Source organism: Puma concolor, chromosome B3 (assembly GCF_028749965.1).
Source record: "Puma concolor isolate L17-30 chromosome B3, mPumCon1.1.hap2, whole genome shotgun sequence".
Taxonomy (NCBI): domain Eukaryota; kingdom Metazoa; phylum Chordata; class Mammalia; order Carnivora; family Felidae; genus Puma; species Puma concolor.
This window is the reverse complement of record NC_141672.1, coordinates 26507471-26521733: the sequence shown is the minus strand read 5'-3', so window position 1 is coordinate 26521733 and position 14263 is coordinate 26507471. Positions and strand designations below refer to the sequence as shown.

The following is a 14263-nucleotide window of genomic DNA, read 5'->3' as shown; positions in this document are numbered from 1 at the left end:
CTGGGTGGCGCAGCCGGTTAAGCGTCCGACTTCAGCCAGGTCACGATCTCGCGGTCCGTGAGTTCGAGCCCCGCGTCAGGCTCTGGGCTGATGGCTCGGAGCCTGGAGCCTGTTTCCGATTCTGTGTCTCCCTCTCTCTCTGCCCCTCCCCCGTTCATGCTCTGTCTCTCTCTGTCCCCAAAATAAAAAATAAATAAACGTTGAAAAAAAAAATTAAAAAAAAAAAAAAAAGAACCTCGAAATGAAGAGGGGATCCTCTCTCTGTAGCCCAGAAAAAATAGGAAAGCCATATTTCCATCCTGCGAGGATCCACCTGGATGGTCTTTAGCCTTAATATCAACATGAAGACTCAAGTATTCTTATCGACCTAATCTTGCAGGGCCTCAGCCAGACTCAAGACAGAATTGAGGTGAATCTGCACAGGCTTCCAACACTCAGATCTGACTGGTCATGCTCAAGCTTATTTCAATTCTAGAGACCCCTCCCTCTCAAATGCCTCCAGAGTTCCAGCACAACAGAGGTGCTTCCTTTGTGACATCATCAACATCTGCCTCTGACCGGGCCGCCAGAAGTTTCTAATATTGGTAATTGGTAGTGGCTGTTGGTGGTGGATGAAAGTGACCTCCCACCTGTCATGAATTTCCCGTCATGAATTTCCCCTCTTCCGGGAGAGAAGTACTAGTAAAAGAGGCTGCTACTAGCTAAGAGCATCTACCTGGTGGGGCGTTGGTGAGTGGGGCTCCAGCCTGAGGCTAAGGGGAGGGGAGGGCAGGGAGGCCAGGCTGTGCCAGCACAGGGGAGGCCTAGATTCTCTGCTTTGGAGGGCCAAATTGTTATTGGGACCTGGCTTCTCTACTCTGGCCCCACCAACCTGGGGAATGCCAGCTTCCAATGAGGGGTTTTTGCTATGTTTCTGGACTGAAGTCTGAGACCTTATTCTATCTTGAAATCTACAACCTTATGTCTGGTTAGATGGAAGACACTGGGAAAATAGTTTTCCCCAGTGCTCCTCTGCCTTCTGCACAGGAAAGCAAATTCCTTTCTCTTCAGAAGAGCAGATTAGAGTGTGTGACAGAAACCCAAGTTCCAAAAATGGACTCACATTCTCAGAGAGCTTTGATTTGGTCCTTGGGGACAGGGGATACCCTAGAGTATCTTAATTGTCACTTACAGTGTGAATAGTGATGTGGTTCTGCCTTAAAATGAGTTTACATTCTGGGTCTTATAGCAAAATCTGTGGAGTCTCGTGCCCATCACCTCTGGACCCGCTGCACCCCTTCCCTGCTTACTCCCTCATAGTCTTATCTAGCACCCAGCAGTCTTAAACTCACACCAGGCCTGGGGTGATGGGGACTCTAGTGTAGCTTTCCTGCCTTGAAGCCTAAAACCAGTAGAGTCAAACTAATTAAAAACAGGCAGTGAGCACACCTAGATGACTCTTTCCTGGGTCTCCCACCTTTTTCCTGTCATTTCGAGTTTTCCTGAACATCTCATCAGGGCAGTGCAGAAAGGCCATGAACAGTTGTGTAGGTTGTGTAGTTGCGTTTGTTTTTAGCAATTACATTCAATTCTGCCATTGAAATCCTTGTGCATGTAGGCCTTTATCAGGGGAATGTTTTGGATGCAATGATCTCTAGACAACAGTGGGGAGGTCCCAGAGTCACCATGAGTCCATAACACTCTGGTGAGGGCTATGTGCTTGCACCCCTTCATGAGAATGGTGAAGGACCTCAGGAAATGTCACTGATTAATAATCCAAATCAGTAAGACCTTGCTAAGCTCGGGGATATAAGATAAGATAACACAGACTTCACCCCCATTGCCATTAAGAAGTATTTATTGAGTCAGGGCACTGTGCTAGATACTAGGAATAAAAAGAAAAAAAAAAGATATAATCTGACTTATAATCTAGTGGGAGAGAATGTAAGTATCAAAAATCAAAATTCCTGCTTTCTGACTCTTAAAGAAAATTATCATTTTAGATGGCTGAATTTTCTGGATAATGAAGGTTCCAACCATTAAGCATATATTTTATTTTATGTTAACCATTTTTTATTAGAAATACTTTCTAGGGGCACCTGGGTGGCTCAGCTGGTTAAGCATCTGACTTCGGCTCAGATTGTGATCTCATGGTTCATGAGTTTGAGCCCACATCAGGCTCTTTGCTGTCGGTGTGGGGCCCACTTAAGATCCTCTGTCCCCCTCTCTCTGCCCCTCCCCTGCTTTCTCTCTCAAAAATACATAAACATTAAAAATAAAAAGAAATACTTTCTAAATAGACCATTGCTCCCATTTTAAAATAAAATATTTGCTCAGAACTAATCTTCCCTAATGATTCAGCACATTTCCAACACTACCCTATAATACAAGGATGTCCCCAAGCCTCTTGGAGCAACCCTGAACTAAATGACTTTGTTTCACAGTTTTCTATGTCCTCTTACTCTTGCTTTCACTGTGCGTGCTTTTTTATGAGTCCTTTCTTCTTCCTGCCCCTCCGCTGTGGGCTTGAAAATCAGGAGACTAGGTTTATCAGTTAAGCTATTGGTTCAGCTGTTGTCACAGAGACAACAGTCTTTGTGGTCAGCAGTCCAGGGCTCTTCTCTTCCGGGTCATCATGAAACAGGTTCTTAGTGTCTGATTGACTGACCAACCCTAGGATGTTGCTCTTGTCAGCTTCATCAAAGCTGCCCCCCCACCACCACCTCCATCCCCACGCCCATGGCCCAGTCTACGCAAGGGGAAAGAGGAAGCTGGGAGCAGGCAGCCCCCTTTTAAGAATGTCCAGAAGTGAAACAAAGCACATTCACTCATATCTCATTGGCTAGAACTTAGTCCCATTGCTGCTCCTGGCTGCAAGGGAGGCTGGGATATGTAGTCTCTGGCAGGGGAGCCATGAATGCAAGTTTTAATCTTGAAAGCTCTAGTGCTAAAAGGAAATGGGAAGGAGAGATTATAAGGGGGCCCTTGGCAGTCTCTGCTACACTGGGTCTGTTAAAATTGTGTGTAGAGTAAATGTAGGTGGGCTCTCATTGAAGATACAAGGTGCTCTTCTGCACAGAGAGCACCCAATGTTGACAGTTTGACGGTTCCAACCCCAACTGTTTGGGTTGCTCAGAGGCCCTTGGTTTCTTTGCTGTTGTTCTGGATTATGTCTCCAGACAAGCTGCTGGAGGTTAACAAAGCAATCATAAAGACAATAGGATAACAGTTATTGTCTTTCAGGGAGCACCTACCTCAATCCACATGAGAGCATGAAAAATGTTCTCAGCATCCACGGTTTGGAAACACCTCTCCTTCAAACGCCTCCCAAATCCACAAAGTCTCAGCTATTCATTCTTATCCACCTTTACTGAGTACCTTCTACTGGCTTGACACTCATCTAGGAGGTTGGTGTTCAATTGGTTAGGACATTGGGGTCATCTCTTTGATTGTATCACACACAGGCCATGTGGCATTTTCCTGGGTCCTCCTTCCTCCTCTTTGCGGGTATATCCGTGATGCCTTCCAGGTCTTGGGTCTTATCAGTCTTATCCGTTGCTTCTGCTCAAAAACTTTCCATGGCTCCCTTTGGCCTAAGTAAAATCCAAACTTCTGTGCCTTGTCTTGAAGGTCTTTGAAGACCTGCTTCCAGCCTTCCATTCTGGCCTCAGCTCCCACCAGAGGGCATGTCCAGGGTCAGGCTCATCTAGGGAGGCCGGTTGCACCGATTCTGTGTGGGTGGCACCTTGGTGAAGGGGTTGGAGAGCTGAAACAGCTCTTGGTGTGGGCTAGAATACCCACAACTCTGTTTCCTCACAGGACACTCGGTCCAGGAGGCCTGGGAATTTCAGTGTAGTCTCTTCCTTTCTTTTCATCTGGGTCTTTCTGACACTGACTCAGGTCTTCTGTATGTGAAAAACTGAGTTAAGCACCTTCCAGGCACTTTATACTCCTAGCCGCTCTATGGGAGTAGGTACTATTATGGGGCTCCTTTGATTTGTGTCCGGGCACCTCTCTGACAGATGGGGAAGTTAATCTCAGCGTGGTTAAGTAACTTACACAAGGTCACAGAGAGAGTAAGAGACAAAGCTCAGCTCTGAACTAAGGTTCAACTGGGTCTGAAAACCATGTTTTTTCCCACTTAACACAGGACCTTTCTAAAGGAACAGCTATTAGCCTCATTACATAAGACGCTTAGTCCTTCCATCCTGGGGTCAAGACACTAGTTCTGTGATGAGGAAGGAGAGAAAAGAGAGGGCAGGCTTTTCTCTCTGCACCAGCACCATAACAATGGCAACAACTACTACTCTTCACTGAGCACCTGTTTTGTACACAGTATCTCATGTCGTCCGCACAACCAGCCTTTAAGGTTATTATTATTTCCCTCATTTTATATGTGTAGAGAGTGATGCTCAGAGAGGTTAAGCCCCATATTTAGATTCGAATCCAGGAAGCTAGGCCTCTTCAACACTGCTCTTGGATATTTCGGGGTTAATCTTTGTTCCCACCAGCCCTTATCCTAGAAGCGGTACCAGAAGTGTTAGGGCCAGAGAGGCCTTAGACTCCCGCTAGCCCAGCCCTCTCAGGATTACAGATGAGAGGGGAAAACAAAGTCAGAGGGACTGAGTGAGCTACCCAAGGTCACACAGCACACTAACAGCTGAGCCTGGGCCTGGACCCCAGCCCCTGATGCCCTGTTGACACTGCACAGTAGACGTCCCAAAGCCTTCCTGTCCCATAAATGAAAAACGGATGAATGAGTGAGTGAAGAAATGGATAGATGTTGAGAGAATCTGTCTAGTGGCTCACTTTGGATTTTCACAGGGTGGCTGGGTAAGAAGAACCAAGTTGTGAGGTGGGGAGTAGGTGCGTGGCTGGGAAGGACATAGCCAAGGTGCGCCAGTCTGGGAGGGGGCCATTGTGCAGCGCGTTAGGGGTAACCAGTCCATGGAAGCACAGCTACCCTCCCTCCAGCATCCCTCCAGCCTTGTATTCAACTGCTTCCTCTATGGCCTTCTCTGCCTGTTGCCAGCAAGTCCTACCAAGCAATATCTTAGTGTCATAAAACTGGGGAGAGTCCCTTTCAGAGACTGGTCCGCAGCCCTCCTCACCCATTAGCTATTGCACTGAAAGCACCCATAACGGATAATGTCTATTAAGTTAATGTGCCTGAGCCCCTGCCTGGGCAAGTGAGGGCCACGTTCACTGTTACCCCTCACTCTGTCTACCGATCTTTAGGGATTCAAACACTGGTATCTGCCTCCAGGCTCCCTAAGCAGTTGTCTCCAGCAGAGTAGCCAGGACTTGGATGAAACTGGAGACATGCAGGACTGTGGCTCGAGCACACTGGAAATGACCCAGCCCATTCCTTTTGGGTCTCCTAGGCAGGGCTGTGGCCAATCTGTAGACCTCTCCTTTGCTGGGGAAGGAGGCAGAACTGGGTACCAGGCACTAGGCGCCAGGAGCTGGTCCCTGGGCGGGGCAGAACCCTGCTACCTTTGTGTGGCTGTGCATCTTTTCTGGCTTTGGCTGGCATCCGTGGGGAGGGGAACAAGCCTCGGAGGAGAGCCTGGAGTGGCGGTGAGGTCGTAGGGTGGGCCGAGAGCAGCGAGACGGCTGGCTGCCGAGGCCCAGGGCAACAGAGGGTGCTGGAGCCATTGCAGCAAGGGACCGGCAGCCTTGTGCGTTTGCAATGGTAATTTGCAGATGGTTCCTGGTAGCTACAGGGTCTCTGAGGCGGAGCCTGGGGCTTCGTATAAAATAATCCAGCCTGGGTTCCCCTGTGGGTCAGAGCAGTCTTGGGGCGGAGCCAAGGTTGGCTCCTGCCGGGGAGGAGCCGGGATGCCGCTCCCGCGGTGATGCAGAGGGGAATTTGCTGACAGTCCCTTGCCAGGTGGGGCTGGCTTCACCAGGCCCGCGACGAGGACCGGCTGGCTGTCTCCTCCCAGGTAAGGAGCGTGTTGCCTGTCACCGTGTCCCGGCGGCCGGTGCACCCTGCCTGGGGCTGGGTCGTGACGCTCAGGGCGCAGATATGGTAAGCACGCTGGTGGTACGAGCCAGGAGTGCTCCGGCCGGGAGAAGGGGCGCAGAATCCGGGTCCTGGACAGGGGAGGGGGTGGGGAGGGACTGCTTGCCCTCAGCTTTCCGGGACCTCGGACTGGGAGGGGTGGGGGTGGGGGAGACTGCGTCACACTCCCTTGCCATGCAGGCTGTCTGCCGGCCTGGACCCAGGGAAAGGTGGAATGAGCCGCGTATCCGGGAGGGCCGTGGCTTGGTCGACCATCTTCACTGGGTTGGGGGGAGGGTGGGGCAGGAGGCACCCCCCCTCCCCCGCCCCCGCCGCCGCCGCCGCCGCCGCCTGCATTACAGCCAGGTGGGGTTGCCTCTCTGGATCACCCCCACCCAGGGATTCCCCGGGGCTGTGCCGCCCACTGGCTGGGCTGGGAGCGGTGTGCGCTTCCCCCGCAGTCTACTTCACCGTTATGAGTTATGACAGCGTCACTGCTGCGCGGCCGGGTGGAGGTCTCATTCTGTGCTGGTGGGCTGGGCTCCTGGGCCCGGGGGTAGAGGGTGCCACCTTATATTCTTCCAAAGAAAGGTTCTTGCCTCCATCCTTATCTTGGCCTGGAGAGAGGAGCTTCGGATTTGGACGATGGACCTGGGGAAACTGAGGCCTGGGGCGCTGTGGCTTCACCAAGGTCACTTAGCAGGTCCTACAGCTGGCCTCCCAGGCACTGCCTTGATCTGATGTCCTCTGGAGGGGCAGGGGCCAGTCTTGCTCTCTAGATCTCTGGTCCAATTTGGGGAGCACCGCCCCACCCCAGCGCCTCCCTTGCCCCATCCCTGAGAATGGAGGAGGTTGCAACTTCTGTATGGGGCTTGGGGTGTTCTGGGTGTGAACAGCGCAGGGATAAGAATTGTCTGGGGACGGGAGAAAATTACTCCCAAAAAACGTTCATCTGAGCAGACCGAACTGTGGGCCTCTACTATCCTCGTGGGTTCAGGGAGAGGAGAGTTGGCTTCTGGGAGAGGAAGGCCCGAGGGGGCAACCCGGTTCCGGCTTTAGTCTCTGTACCGGCCTTGATGAAAACCTGCACGTTCCCAGGCCGCAGTGGGAAGGACAGGGGATGAAGAGATGGACTTTTTCTCCTTTGATGGCCTGTGTCTCACTGGAGAAGAGGCTGGGGAACCATGTTGGTAAGCTGGCCTTCTCCCTACGCCGCCCTCTGTGGTGTAGCATCCCACCCTTGGCCTCTCCCCAGCTCCTGTCCCCGGGAGAAATGGATGGGCTGCTGTTGGATCTGTGGCTCTTGGAGGTGAGCTTTTCCCAAATTCACCTTGTCTTCCTTCTGCCTGAGGCAGATGACTTTCTCTGGGGGAAAACTGAGGTAGGGGGAGAGCTGTGTTTTATTTCGGAGCTGGAGCCAGCCAGCACCATGGTGCAGGTGAGGAAACCAAGGCACAGAGGGTGCAGCGAGTTGCTCCAGGTCTCTCACCTACACGCAGGTCTCTTACTCCCTGGCCCACCACAGGGCTGTGGATGAGGCCCCTTGCTCTCTCCTCTGGTCCCCCAGCCCCCAGCCCTGGTAGGGTGAGGCTGTGAGTACCTCCTAAGGGGTGAAGGGGGGTGTCAGGGAGAGGGGACAGCGTTAGCACTTTCTCCTTTATGAGATGTTTTCAAGTTACTTGGAAAAGAAGCAGCTAGAAGAGCCAAAGTCACTTGGTTGCCTTCCCATCGTGCCCCCACAGGAAAGACACCATTTCTCTGGGCCTCTGGAGCCAAGTGCAGCTATCCCGCCTGCCCTGGTACCAGCAGCTGTGGTCGCCCCTGGGAGATGACCCGTGGGGCCAGTGCCTTCAGTTACTTCTCATCACAGGAAGGGAGTTTCTGCCCAACCCAGCCTTATTCTGCGTGAAAGGGAGTTACCTTGTGCCTAGCTCATGAGTTGCTGCTCTTTGAATACACTGTCTGAGCACAGGACCCCTGAAGCTGGCCCCTGGTGATTCTGCCTTGGGCTACCTGATGATCAATCGCCAGCAATCACTGGGGCGACCTGTGGGAAGGGATGATGTTCCCAGTAAACCGGATCAGAACTAGCTGTCCATGGGGTGACGATACAATACCAGAGAGAGAAGAGGACCCGCCATGCATCTGGATGCTCCGAGGGTCCTTTCCAGCCCTTCACCAGGAGGAAGGCCACTGCTCCGTAGTCCTGGGAAGCTGGTGGTGTGTCCTTCCTGGTTAGCAGAGGCAGGGGCAGGCTGCAGAGAGGCTCCTGGCTCGTGGCAGAAGAACCACTAGCAGAGGAGCATGGCACCTGGTTCTGGACCAGAGTCCCTGTTGGCTGGCGCTCTGCCCTTGGTTTTCCTACCTGACAACTGGGCATGAAAACACCTTCCCCAGTTGGGTGGGAGGGCTCTGGAAACATGTCAAGCATTTATTACGGATGGGCGGTGTTATTCCTGGAGTCTGTGGTATAGATTGGAGCTATCTGTTTCCAGCCCCTATGGGGAAAACGTGGCTGTTTCCTCTGTGGAGGGCGCCCTCTCCCCCGTGGCCAGTCGAAGCCACCCTTCTAAGGCCTGGAAGGCAGGCCATTCCTCCCCAACGTACCTCAAGTTGTGTTTTGGCCCTTGAAGGCTCCATTCCCCTTCCTCGACTGCCTGTGCTATTTAACAGCATTCCCACGCACTAAAATGCTGGTGACTGGTGGCACAGCGGACCTTGCTGCCGGCCGGTATCTTCCCCACTGACTCTCACATCCCAGAGACTCTCAGCTCTGCTTCCTCCTGGGAAGCAGCTGGTGGAAGAACTGTGGAGATAATAGGCATAAGAGCTCTTTGCACACAGCGTCCAGGGTGCGAGAGTCCACGGGGGGCCTTTAGGGCCTTGGGTAGGCTCGCTCTGGGACCCGCCGTAATGAAAGCACTCTGAGGAAGTGAGATCAGCAGCTTTTAGTGCACTGTGTTGCCTGTGACGGGGCCCGTGTCCTCTCCTCCTCTCTCTCCTGGGAGAGACTGGTTTTCCTGGCCTACTCACACACCAGCACGGGTGGTGTGGACCGGACTCCTTGTTCTTGCCATGAGTTGGCGGGTGGAACTGGTGCAAAATTGGGTCCCAGGGGGAGCTGAGATGAGAACCTGGGCAGCTCATGAGGTACCGTGTGTCTCCTTGTTCTAGATCTGTCTAGACGCCCATGGGCAAACCAAGGGTGGCCCTTCAGAAGAGCACCCGTTGGCCAGAGCTCTGTGTCCCGTGTTTCTAGGGAACGGAATGCAACCGAGCCTCCATGTTCCTTCCCAGTACCCTGTGGCTGGTACTGAAGCATGCAGAGGCAGGGTTGGGCGGGGGTGGAGGGGATGCCCGCTTTCACCTCCTGCCTGCTCCTGGTGATTCGTCATGTTCCGAAAGGGAACTGAAGCCTGGACCCGCTTGCAGTACCAGGATCCAAGTGTCCTGGGCTCCCACTGTCTGTTTTTCCCACCCTTTCACTCTGCTGTCTTGCATGAACACCCTCAAGATGGGGTCGGAAGAGCTGGGCTGGGGGTGGCTGAGGTAGGGCACGGCCCTGTGCCTGCAGACCCCTGTTCATGCCAAGCCAGGGCTCTGGCATCCAGAGGACCAGGGGCGGAGGGGCCAGGCCAGCCTCCAGTGGGAAGCCAGACGAGTGCTCCCTTCACCGAATGGCCTCGGCAAGGAAGGCGACCCTGGAGACAGGAGGCCGCTCTGCACTCTGGCTGAGTCTCCTTAGATTGTGCCCGCCAGAGGGATGCTGGCCTCAGGCCATGAGATCCTGTCAAAAGAGAAAGGCATCCTGAGGTCTTTGGAGATACAGATGAGCAAGATGGCCGGTTGGCAGGGGTATGGCTGTTGGTTGCTTTTTGATGTGGAGGTCTCATCACCTCAGGCGTCTGAGTGGCAGTGATTTGACAATAGGCTGGAAATGCTTCAGAGGTCAGCTGAGCCCCATGGGGAAACCGGCTGCTTTGTCGGGGGGCATGGGAGCACGAGAACGAGGCACACAGAGACATCTTGTCCAGGGGGCACTTGGGAGCTGAGTTTCCACCTGCTTCATTATCTGCTCGCTTCACCTCTGTGTTCACAGCGAAGTGAAATAGTCCCTACTGCAAAGGGCCAGCTGGAGGATGAATGGCCATAAGGAGAAAGGTGCACGTGCCTGCACATGCCTAGTGACCGGGAGCCCCCTTCTTCCCGTGTGCTCCCCCTTTACCTGCTCAGTGGTGGGTTGCCCAGGGACTCTGGGCTGGCTGGCCACGCTTTGGTGACAGTGCTGATCAACAGTGTTGACCGCCTCTGGCACTGTTTGAACTGAGATGTCCCCTCCAAAAGAGCTGGCAGATGGGGAGGTCTTCTCAGAAGCAGAGGGTGTGTGTGGGGTGTGGGGGGCAGGCGTGGGGGAATGTCTGTCCTTCGGTACCGCAGACAAGCTGTTGTTGGGCCCAGGATCCCTTCTGAGCTGGGACCTCGTGTGCACAGGCCTGCAAACTGGGCCAGGCTTTGCGGAGAGCTTCTCAGGCAACGGAGCAACAGCCTGAACCACGTCCCCGCTCTGAGGTCCTGGTGCCACTCAGTGACCTCACATTCCTCATTACTCCTTTTAATCCTCTGCACGCCCCGGGGGAGGGGCAGAGCAGGTGTGAGGAGCCCACTTGACAGATGAGAACACTGAGGCTCAGAGAGGTTTTAATGGCCACAACTGCACACACCCACACGTAGGCACAAAAGCGCCGAACCCAAAGTGGCTCCAGGCCAGTCTGACTCCAGCGGAGTGTCTCTTCTCCCCAGAGCACAGCCGGCACGTCCTCCGGTCACCTGCTATTGGCTGCTGCTCATGGTTTTGCTGAAGTAGCTTAAGACAAAAGGACTTGGAAGTGAAGGTCGTGCGTTTCTCCCCTTCCCCTCCACTCTGGGCAGGGTGCCCAGAGCTGGGCTCTGCTGAAGGACAGCAGGGGAAATGGAAGAACGGGAGGCCCTCTCCACCCTCCCCTCATGCCCCGGGACACACAGTGGGCTTGGTCAGAGGGGCTGAGTGAGGCAGGGAGAGCAGATTCGGTTTCCTGTCTTCCTGGAGGCTCTCCCCCAGCCCCCTGGCCTGGGGAACCGGCATGGACCAGCCCGAATGGAGGGGACAGGAAGCCATGGCCTGGGCTCCCAGAGCTGCAGAGTGGAGGAGGTGGAGGGGCCCAAGTCCCAGTGCTGTCCTGTGGGTCTGGGGAGGAAGTCCAGGTCTGGTGGCCTGATCTGTCCCCAGAGACAGAGGAGGGAGAGAGGTTGGGTGGAGCAAGCCTGTTCCAGGGCCTGGGTATCACAGCTATATGCCTGCTTATCAGGGGAATCATCTTTGAGCCCAGCTCTGACCTAGTCACTTTTTTTTTTTTTTTTACGTTTACTTATTTTGAGAGAGAGAGAGAGAGTGTGTGTGCTGAAGGAGCAGAGAGGGAGGGAGAAAGAGAATCACAAGCAGGCTCAGTGCGGAGTGGATGCCGGCTCGAACTCACAAACTGTGAGATCATGACCTAGGATGAAATCGAGAGTCAGACACTTGACCCATTGAACCCAAGCGCCCCTGACCTAGTCACTTCTTACTGGCTCCCAGGAGCCTGCCATTGAAGATTGAGCTTGGATTAAACCCAAATTACCTTTCTCTGCCTGCCCTCCTGCTTCCTTCCCCCTTCCCACACACTCTGCTCTGGCTCAGAGTCTCTTCCTGCGCGGGGTAGGGGATGGCTCCGATCACCTTGAAGATTACCAAATACACACACTTGGCTTTGTACCCCTCCTCCCCACTCCCGCTCACCCAGCTCAGCTAAGAACCACCCACCCTGGCAAATCAAAGCTTCCACCCACCCCCTCCTCCCAGCCCAGTCCTTGGCCTCATCCCCATCCTCATCTGGTCAGGCCCCCCCTGCCCTTCAAAGTCCAGCTCGAATGCCACTGCCTCCATGAAGCCTTCACTGGATCCCAGCCAGGGCCAGTCTCATGGCCTTTAATGCACTTGTCCCATTAGAGTCCGTCTCTTGTGCTAGACAGTGAGCTCACCCTTTCATTTGTCAAGCATTCACTGAGTGCCAGCCAGGCACACACATGCCCTCCGGTAACTCGTGGGGAGGGGGCAGGTAGGCAAGTCAACCGATAATGACGACAGCTGCAGAAATGCTGTAATAATGGCAGGACAAGGCACCAGGGGACATTTTGGCAATTAAAGCTGAAAATGTACACACTTGATGGCCAACAGTGTTGCATCTAGGTGTATAATTACCTAGAGAAATTCACATGTGTGCGTGAGGAGACAGTCCCAAGGACATCTAGGGCAGCGATGTTGGAAACACAAAAGAGGTCTCCACCTCAGTATCTTCAATAATGGAGTAGACAACTACAACTGTGATGTTAGGCAGCAGTTAAAATATATGTAATCGGGGACTTTTATGTTTTGTAACTTATACCACAATAAATACACACAACTATCTGTGTTAACACAAGTACATCTGAAACAATATTGCAATAAATAAGAAATTGCAGAATAATGCCATTCATGAACATTTAATTTTAATGGAAATAACACTATTTATGATTTATGGATACAAACATGTTGCAATATTCACACTTGTGGTCTTTGGCAAGGCAAAGAAGGAACTGGTGCTGGCGGGTAGAAGGAAGGACTTTTAATTCGTCAGTAATGCTGCTTTGAACAAACAAGATCTGAAGCAAAAATGATAGAGTGTTACCATTGGTTAATTCCATTGGTTTTATTCTTTTAACTTTCTGTGTTTAAAATTTTTCAAAATTAGGGATGCCTGGCTGGCTTAGCAGGAGGAAAGTGTGACTCTTGATCTCCGGGTTGTGAGTCTGAGCCCCACCTTGGGTGCAGAGATTAATTTAAAAAAATAAAGTCTTTAAAAAAAAATGTCAAAATTAAAAAAAAAAAAAAGTAATCTTGAATGTCAGAGGAAAGGCGTCAGCTTTTCCCAGGGAAGCCAGGAAAGGTTCCAAGAGGAGGTGACAGCTGGGCATTGAAGGCAGGGTGGGGGTTGTCAGGTTCTACCAGGTATGGGGACTTGTGACAAGGAGATGCAGAGTGTTCAAGGACAGGGTATGTGTGCATGGGCTGTCTGTACTTTTTAAATGTTTATTTAAGGAGAGAGAGCGAGCACAGGGGAGGGGCAGAGAGAGAAAGAGAAAGAGAGAATCCCAAGCAGAATCCTTGCTGTCAGGGCAGTTCATGACCTGAGCCAAAATCAAGAGTCAGATGCTCAACCGACTGAGCCACCCAGGCGCCCCTCTCTGCACTTTTTAATACTTTTTTTTTTTTATTTATATATGAAATTTATTGTCAAATTGGTTTCCATACAACACCCAGTGCTCATCCCAAAAGGTGCCCTCCTCAATACCCATCACCCACCCTCTCCTCCCTCCCACCCCCCATCAACCCTTCGTTTGTTCTCAGTTCTCAACAGTCTCTTATGCTTTGGCTCTCTCCCACTCTAACCTCTTTTTTTTTTTTTTTCCTTCCCCTCCCCCATGGGTTCCTGTTAAGTTTCTCAGGATCCACATAAGAGTGAAACCATATGGTATCTGTCTTTCTCTGTATGGCTTATTTCACTTAGCATCTCACTCTCCAGTTCCATCCACGTTGCTACAAAAGGCCATATTTGATTTTTTCTCATTGCCACGTAGTATTCCATTGTGTATATAAACCACAATTTCTTTATCCATTCATCAGTTGATGGACATTTAGGCTCTTTCCATAATTTGGCTATTGTTGAGAGTGCTGCTATGAACATTGGGGTACAAGTGCCCCTATGCATCAGTACTCCTGTGTCCCTTGGATAAATTCCTAGCAGTGCTATTGCTGGGTCATAGGGTAGGTCTATTTTTAATTTTCTGAGGAACCTCCACACTGCTTTCCAGAGCGGCTGCACCAATTTGCATTCCCACCAACAGTGCAAGAGGGTTCCCGTTTCTCCACATCCTCTCCAGCATCTATAGTCTCCTGATTTGTTCATTTTGGCCACTCTGACTGGCGTGAGGTGATACCTGAGTGTGGTTTTGATTTGTATTTCCCTGATAAGGAGCGACGCTGAACATCTTTTCATGTGCCTGTTGGCCATCCGGATGTCTTCTTTAGAGAAGTATCTATTCATGTTTTCTGCCCATTTCTTCACTGGGTTATTTGCTTTTTGGGTGTGGAGTTTGGTGAGCTCTTTATAGATTTTGGATACTAGCCCTTCGTCCGATATGTCATTTGCAAATATCTTTTCCCAT

The 14263-nt window shown here is 52.1% G+C and overlaps 1 protein-coding gene across 7 annotated transcripts in view; it reads left to right on the top strand.

Annotated features, from left to right (window-relative positions):
• TMEM63C (transmembrane protein 63C) overlaps positions 1–14263 on the top strand; it is a 131148-nt gene that overhangs the window by 53715 nt on the left and 63170 nt on the right. Inside the window, exon 1 of one of the 7 annotated variants that reach the window (XM_086709165.1) lies at positions 444–729. The exons of 1 other annotated variant lie outside the window; for it this stretch is intronic. The gene's annotated coding sequence lies outside the window, so the exon portion shown is untranslated. Of the gene's footprint in view, positions 1–443; positions 730–5683; positions 5928–5993; positions 6014–9112; positions 9137–14263 lie in introns of those variants that run through there. 5 more of the 7 variants (XM_025919542.2, XM_086709163.1, XM_086709169.1 and 2 more) reach the window with 5 other exon arrangements.